The sequence below is a fragment of the Astatotilapia calliptera genome, chromosome 2 (assembly GCF_964374335.1).
Source record: "Astatotilapia calliptera chromosome 2, fAstCal68.1, whole genome shotgun sequence".
Taxonomy (NCBI): domain Eukaryota; kingdom Metazoa; phylum Chordata; class Actinopteri; order Cichliformes; family Cichlidae; genus Astatotilapia; species Astatotilapia calliptera.
In genome coordinates, this window is record NC_137423.1 from 7,259,255 (window position 1) to 7,267,870 (window position 8,616).

The 8,616-nt window shown below is 37.6% G+C and overlaps 1 long non-coding RNA gene across 1 annotated transcript; it reads right to left on the bottom strand.

Annotated features, from left to right (window-relative positions):
- Window positions 1-2,996: 2,996 nt before the first annotated feature.
- LOC145430251 (uncharacterized) lies at window positions 2,997-3,422 on the bottom strand. The gene is made up of 2 exons (XR_013910720.1): window positions 3,282-3,422; window positions 2,997-3,078 (listed from the first exon to the last, which is right to left on the bottom strand). It is a non-coding gene; the product is annotated as an uncharacterized LOC145430251 (long non-coding RNA).
- Window positions 3,423-8,616: the final 5,194 nt, after the last annotated feature.

Below are 8,616 nucleotides of genomic sequence, written 5' to 3' on the forward strand. Positions count from 1 at the left end.
TACTAGACTGTATACAGTTGGCAATTCAGTGAATTAGCATCTAAGCATCATCACAAATAAATGCAAATTAGTCTACTACATTCAATGTAACCAAACACTCACCATAAGAACCACAGTAACTGTCCAGTGCACCAGTCCAACACAGCATAACTGTAAACTCACAGCAGTATGGCAGATAACTTTTTCTCTCCATGGAAATACAGCAGCTGGATTTAACAGCTGCAATAAAATACACACAAACAGTTTGGTTGTTTGCTGTTATTTGTTGAACTAATAGAAATATAGCATTTGAAATGAGCTGACGGTTAAATGTTACTTCCTTTATGCTCGCTCCTATTCAGTAGCACTAGCTTAATGCTAAAGTAGGTTTTTAAAAATGCAGGTAGTAAAAGTAAAAAGTTGTCAGAAAAATAAATCCCCAAGAAAAGTACAGATACATAAACATTTTATTTAAGTACACTAATGAACGTTACTTCCCACCTCTGCGAGTGGGGCCTCTTCTGTGTGAGGTTTGCATGTACTCCTTGTCCCTGTGTGAGCTTTCCATAGGTGTTCAGTTTTCCTTCCACTGTTTAGGAGTAGGTTATTTGGTGATTCGAAACTGATGGTGTGAGCGTGGATGGTTGTATGTCTCTGTGTTAGCCTTGTCCATGTCTGTCCATGGTGACCTGTGCTGCATGCCCAGCGTTTGATTGGATTCATGGTAAGCAGTCCTTAATGTTTAATATCTCCAAGTTGCAATTTCTTCTTTACTTGCATTTGCAAAATATATCATATTTTTTTCAGTTTTCACTGAAAAAGTATCGCAACAGAAACTTCGTCTAAATGAAATCACTGCCTAATGTTTCCTGCAATGAATCATCTTATTTTATGGAAGCTTCTTCTCATATTGTACTAGAATGAATGGCAGCTAACAACCTCTTGTGCAAGGAGGAAACAACTGCTGAGTTACAATATAAGTGATTGGCACTAACATAAAAAAGCACTCGCTTCACTTTTTATTGCTATCCATCACTTTGTCAGCCAAATGTCACATATATTAAATGCTTGTAAAAACAATAAGACGCCAATGTTTTATGAAACTGAGTAGAAGAGACAGAGTGCTTCAACAGAACCCGGAACCACCAACCCCAATAATATTACTATATTACAGGCTCATTCACAGTAAAAGGTGCTCTGCAGATTTATTCAAGTTATATAATGACAACAAAACAGAAATATGTTGCAGGCATTTTATGCTGTTGATTTAAGAAGTATAACCTGCAGGTGTGACTATATTGCTCTAAAGAACGCTATGAATCCATCAGTGTCTGCATTCCCAAAGTGACAAAAATAACCTGTTAAGCTCGTGGCCTTCTAAGTTTTGTTAGTCTGCTCATATTCAGTCATCTCAGTCTGTGCTGAGGGGTGAAATGGATCATAACTGAATATTAAACAACGTTAACTTCATACAATCTCTCATTTAGCATTTCTTTTATTAGTATTTGTGAAAACAGGAAACATGTTCCCCATGGGTTACTCCCACTCAGAGGCGGAGCCAGACATTTGAAACACCCGGGGCTTAGCCCAAAAGGATAGTATGCATGTGGGATTTTTTTTCCCTTGGGGGGGGGGGGGGGGGGGGGGGGGTAGAAATGACTGAAAGATTAATTGGCTCTGTTTTGAGTTTTGTTCAAAAAAGAATCAGAATCAGAATCAGAATACTTTATTGATCCCTGGGGGAAATTATTTTTTGTTACAGTGCTCCATTTTAAACCAACAAGAATGACTTCATATAGGGAAAAATATATATCACATGTGCAGAACACCTTAAACTAGTTTTTTAATTAAGCAGCAAGGCAGAACAAAATCAGGACTAAACCCCAATTCAACCAGACCAAGAACTGATCCAGAATTAAAACAGGACTACAACAGTTCAAAATCAGCACTACTTGGGACTTAACCAAGACAGAACCAGAATCAGAACTAGATGATAGTAGCACTAAAAATCATCATAGACCTGCACTACATTTATTTTTTAATTTTACCAAAGTACAATATTTAGATTGAGAAAGGTTTATATAATTATTTAGCCTTGTTGTGCAAACAAGCCTTCATAACTTAATAAATATAGAATTTGAAAAATAACAAACCTAAAAAGAAACACTAGGTATGAGATACATGAGTACCTATGATACGGTGATACTTTTGGTAAACAACCATTTGACTAACATGTGTGTCTCACCTGCTCTTGTTCATCTCTGTTCTGTCCTCATTCTCCATCTCCCTCTCTGTTCCTCTCTCCCTCTTTGTGCTGACAATCATCAAATATACAGATATTTACAAACTCTTCAGATAAAAACACAAACACTTTTTAATTGTAACATCAAATCAGACTAAATGTTTATTTTTTTAGATTGATAAATATAAAAAACATATTTGTTAACTTTAAGAGTAAAGAGAGAAATCGTCTGTATTTCTTAATTGCAAATGGCACCAAATTGTATTCAAAATTGAGCCACACTTATGGAGCTCCACAGTTCTTTTCCTGGTGTTTTGGTGACATCTCTTGATTTTCCCATGTCACAGAAACAGGCTCTGTGTTTTGCCTTATATGCATCCACAGGTGTGCCACCAATTTACTCACATGGACTCTACTAACCTATCAGAAGCTTCTTCAGCTCAGAATGGAATCGTCTGGAGTTTTCTTATTAATTAACAATAAACTTAGTGTACATGTACTCCTAAATTTGATGAAAGTGATAAAAAACAGAAAGCTCTGTCTCTCTTTATTGTGACATTTAACTAATTCAAAAGATATTTCAATATTTATCTAAAACAAAAGTTTACTCTAAATTGATGTTGTGCAGTAAAAATGTTTTATGTTTTCTCCCTAAAGTGTAAATATCTGGTTACAAATGTGAATATCCTGCTGTGTACTGAAATTCCTCTTGTTTTGCATACAAATATACTGAACAACATACAAAGCATAATATATAAAATAACATTTACCTGAGTTTTTCTTTGAAAGAACCCTCTAATGTCCATTCTTATATTTCAGTACATAACTGAAACCGATTTAGTCGGGGAGGGTAAGAACTGAAAATATGAAATAAACACACGTAAGCTAAGAATCTCTAAAAAAAAAATAGCATTTGTTCGGCTTTTCATTTCGCCATTTGTTGATTCACTTGAAGAGCAAGTAACGTAATATTGGTCAAGTGATCAGTTTGATATCAATCTTTCGTGATGCACCGTCATATTTACATTATTTGTACGGTACGAATGATTTGCTTTGGTACCTGGTCAAACTTAAGCTCTCCTTAGTATGGCTGGCTCCGTCTCTCCAACAGCGCACTGACGGGCAGCAGCTGCCCCGCCCCCTCGCTCAGTCGCTTAGTGCCTGAGCTTGGATCATACCAATATCAGGGGGGGATTCACGCACAGTCGTAAATTCCCACAGTGTGCACTATGTGCTTCGAATATTGTGTGTACTTTTTGTTTTATACAGTTGTCAGCCAGGCATCTAACTATGAAAAAATTGCACTCCAAAATACCCCGGGCTTCTGACAAAACAACCCGGGCTTAAGCCCAGTAAGCCACCCCCACGCTCCGCCCCTGCTCCCACTTCATCTAAATAAAAATAAATAACATGCCCATGTAGTGTTTTGTTTTTTTTTAATTTATATAAGCTCCAAGACATGCATGAAAGATTATATGCAGTAAATATTTCAGGGCATACTTGACTAAAACATGGCTTCAGACCGCTGGGTTTGTCATGTAGTCAAACCAAAGGGTCATCTTATGTCTTATGTTTCAAAAGAATTACATTATTTTTTAAAGAGATAGGTGAACCTGTACTTGTTGCTCTTCTTCCTCAGGACAGTTGCAAGTGTTTTTGCAACTTCTTTCATGTCAGTATGCTTCTGTTGTTAGCCAGAAGAATTCAGAAACGACTGTTTCATGTAACAGCTAGTGCTCCACCTAAAAAGATAAATGCTCATACACATCTTTGAACTTGGAGCATGATGTTTACATGCACAAAAACGAGATACTTCAAAAGCCCAAGATCCTCCAAAAATGGTTACGCTCATATCATGCTACCTGGTGCGGCTCTAACATCGCTAGTCTTAACGGCTGTATGATTAGAGCAAAATGTCTGTTCAACGTGTCTGTTTGTAACTGAAAAGACCTCTTTGTTCAAGTTCATTGGAAGTAATACCAGAAATGACACACTCAAGGCCTCCCTTGACACAGTTAAACTACACTGGAATTGCATGATATTACCCTCAGGCTGCAGCGCTCTTGAGAGCCCCGAGGGGTGCACCTGTCCTCTGTGAATTTTAAAGGTCGTGGCAGTTTTACTCTCTCCCCTTGTCTCTCTCTTATGGCTGAGAAAAGAACATGAGCTCATGGCCTATTGAGAATATTTTGTTCTATCTCCGAGCCCCTATAGTGCATTTCCAAAGCTGCCCTTGGAAATGTGTTGAAAGGCAGCTCACAGCATGGCAAAACACACAACACGTTCTTGTTGATGCCCTTGGTGCCTCTCAATATGCACACCACAGATAATGGCATTCACTGCACAGTTGGTACGGACTTTCTTGCCCATCTTTTGAATGGGTACACTGGCTCATGCTGTTCTTTGTCTTATACTCTCTTGATAAACAATGAGAGCTGCACTGACGCCACCGACAACATGGATCAAATCTAGACACCAGAATCCCCAGGGAGAATGGGCCTGTGTCTCTCTTAAGCAACAATATCATGAACACGCACACACACGTATATATATATATATAAGTGCAGGGACACACAGGAGACAGTTCGAATAGACTGAAGTTACATTGCCAGAGATAACAAGGTCTCCTTAAGCCTTGCTGTATCTCAGCAGAGGAAGCAAGATATCTTCCCAGTTTGTTGACAGTCAGGTGAAGTGATCGTTTTCAGTGAGCTAGCAAACAGATGGTGTCACACCAGGGAAACACTGTTGCACTGTGGAGAAATCTGCTTCCTAGTTTTGTTTATTTCCATTTATCTGAATCAAATAAGCAGTAAACAGAACACGAATAGAGTGAAAATGGGAGAACGGGTGGTTTAATCCGCTGGGATATGTACTCTTGTTTGTCGTTTCAGCTCGTGACTGATTGTAACGTGATCCTGCAGCTATGACTTCATGGGTTTTGTAGAATAGTATGAGTAAAAGTGGAGTGCATGATTATTCTGACAGTGTAAATATATTTCATGAAAGATAAAATGAAATGGAAAGTCTGCCTTTCGATTTCTAGCTCCCGTATCCTTGAGCAAGATACTGAACCCCAAGTTGCCCCTGAGGCATCCATGAGAGTGTCAATGTTAGGTAAAGCACTCAGGCATAGAAAAAAGTAATTGTGTGAATATGGCTTGTTGTAAGAAAGTTCTTTGAGAGCTCAAATTGAGTAGAAAAAGCACTATAATTGCAGTGTTTACAATCTCAGAAATTGGATTGATGTTGACAAGTTGACATTTCTATATATCTCATTCTTGTGAGTTGGGCAAAATTGCATCCAACTTGCAAAAGTTAAAATATAATAATGCTCTATGAACTCTTGCATGCTACATGTATATAACACTGCTTGAGAGACCTTTTTCACTCTGTAATGTTTTCAGGAGTCACTAGCTATAGCCGAAACAATAAACTGTATTGTTTATGCATTCGTACTGGTATCACTGCAGCTTCGCTGCAAGCAGGTCCTGGGGTTGCATCCACTTTATGACTGGGGCCTCTTTATGCTGAGTTTCCATGTTTTCCTTGTGCCTGCATGGGTTCTCTTTGAGTACTCTGTCTTCCTCCCACAATCTAAAGACATACTTGTTAGATTAATTCGTGATTTTAAATTGGGTGTAGGTGTGAATGTGAATGATTATCTGTCTCTGTATTTGCCCTCTGAAAGACTCACTCCAGGGTGTACCCCTCCTCTTTGACAGCCAGGATAGGCACCAGCCTCCCCACGACCCTGAATTAGATAAGTGGAAGAAAATGGACGGATAGATGGTTTCACCATTTGGGGGAGGCATTAAAAAAGTCAACCCTGATGGAAGCTTTTGGAGCATAATTATTTTGGCTCCATAATGGCCTTCATGGATAGCCTAGATACACATTGTTATACTTTTCCTTATCTGGAAAGTAGATGTAGGAGGGTTATATGAAACTCTGTGTGAGATAACGACTTCAGAATTGACCAGAATTGATCAGAAATGACCATATATGCTGTAACATTTTTTGTCCATCTGTTCTCCTTGATACCAAGTAATACGTGTATCTATATTTTATATTTTTTCAGTATGTCTACTAAGCAATAATTTCAGCATGTGGGTAATCCTTGTCCCACCATAATTTCAAAAACAGACACTTGGCAGAATTGGGAATTGTATGGATAGCTTTAAGTTTCTAAAAAATGTTAATTTTTTTTTGAGTTTGTGAACAAGCATAAACAAACATCAAAAAATAGCTATCAGATACTGTGAATCATTTTGCATCACATGGTCATGCACTTTTTCATGCCATATCACATCATGTAGGTACAATCACAGTAGTGTGTAGTAGAGCAGGGCGATATGACCAAAAATATTTATCACGATATACATTTGAAAATTTGCAATAACGATATAACTGACGATATAATTGACACTAGACAAAATACTTTACAACTCCACAACTTTATTAGTGCAAAAAAACCCCATCAATGTATTTTCACTTAAACAAGCAGCTGTTTTTTATGTGCATTACAGTGATATAAAAATTTAACAAATGCAAATTCCTTGCTGACAGTTTAACAAAAAGGCATTTTCAGTGGAAATTGGCCGACATATCCTCAGCGTAACCATGTATAATATCCACAAAACTTAAAGAGGTTATACACACACAATACGGTAATATTATGTTGAAGCACAGTACGTATCACTCCGCCAGGCTCCTGACTACGATAGCCGTAAAGCTCCGACAATCCTTCAAGCGGTGCGGGTTCGTAGCTTAGCAAAGTCATACTGAAACATTTGAGAGATTTTCGAGCGCCGTGTACGACATAAAATCATTTCGAGGTCAGTAAACACAACCAGAATTCATACATAAGGCATACGGGCAGTGTTGGGCAAGTTACTTTGAAAAAGTAATTAATTATAGTTACTAGTTACTTCTTCAAAAAAGTAACTGAGTTAGTAACTGAGTTACAATATTCTAAAAGTAATTAATTACTTGAAAAGTAACTACTTAAAAAAAAAAAAAACGTTTAACCCTCTGGGGTCCAGGGTATAATTGGCCATTTTTAACTACTTTTGATTTTCCCTCCACATTTTACCTTTAAAAACTATTTACTTTGCCTTGTTTGGTATCATACGGTGGCCCCGTACTCTACCTCCCATTTTACCTTTAATTGTTCTAGGAACCACAAATAAACCAGCAGCCTGAGAGACAAGTTCTCTGTTATAAGTGTAATAAGGTACTATGAAGTGGGGTCTGATTATTCAAGACCTTGCGTGTGATTAGCAGTGTTGGGTAAGTTACTTTAAATTAGTAACTTAGTTACATTACTAGTTACTTCTATCAAAAGTAACTCAGTTACTTCAATTTACACATTACTTTCAAAGTAACTAGTTACTAGGGAAAGTAACTTTGGTTTTACTCAAAATTCTCTTGTTAATGTGTTGCTTCCGTAACTGGATACCCAGCAAGAGTGCCAGTCTTGCTGGGTACCTGCTGGCCTCCACCACTTGCTAATGTTACTGAATCTGTGGAAGCTCCGTGATAGCCACCACATGAAGGAATAAATAACGACCCTATCTAAATCCCAGTAATAATTAGTTACCGTGCTCGTTACCACAATAATAACGTAGTTACTGTAACGTGTTACTTGATAACGCGTTAGTCCCTACACTGGTGATTAGAAAGATTTTCAATTTGATTCTTGATTTAACAGGGAGCCAATGAAGAGAAGGCAGTATGGGAGAAAAATGCTCAGAATAAACAATTTAAAAAAAGTCATTAGTGATGTGGTGGTATGTAATGCCATCTATATCTGCATCACAGGAGAACATTTTTTGACCCATAGTACTGGCCAAATTGTAATTAAAGCAGACCCTTAAACATACACAATACTAGCTAAAAGTAGAAGAGTGCATTCTTAACAGTTTAAGCAGCGTTCACATTTCCGTTTTTCATCCAGGCAGGTTGGCTATGAACACAGCCACATTTACAGCAACAGCCTGGAGGAACAGCTCTACTGGGAGGGAGTCATAAACACACAAAGCGCACACATGATGACTTGAACACTTTGATGGTACTTTTTTTCCTTGTGTTTTTAAAGTAGCATTAAGCAAGATGTACTCAAAGTAAACCCTGATTTAATGGAGAGTCAGGAAAAAAAATCTACATTAAATGTGTTCTCCCCACCTTAAATTTTGATTTTATTTACTGTATACATATTGTTTGGAAATTATGTTACAAGGTGTTTGATGCAGCATGTGAATAATCTGAGAATGCTGCAGATGTTATGAAGAAAGTAAGAAATTAAAGTTCTAAATTGTTTTCACTGACATGTAGTCACAATTTGAATTTGTAGTCAGTATTAAGTATTCTGATTCTCATTCTGAATGCTCTAT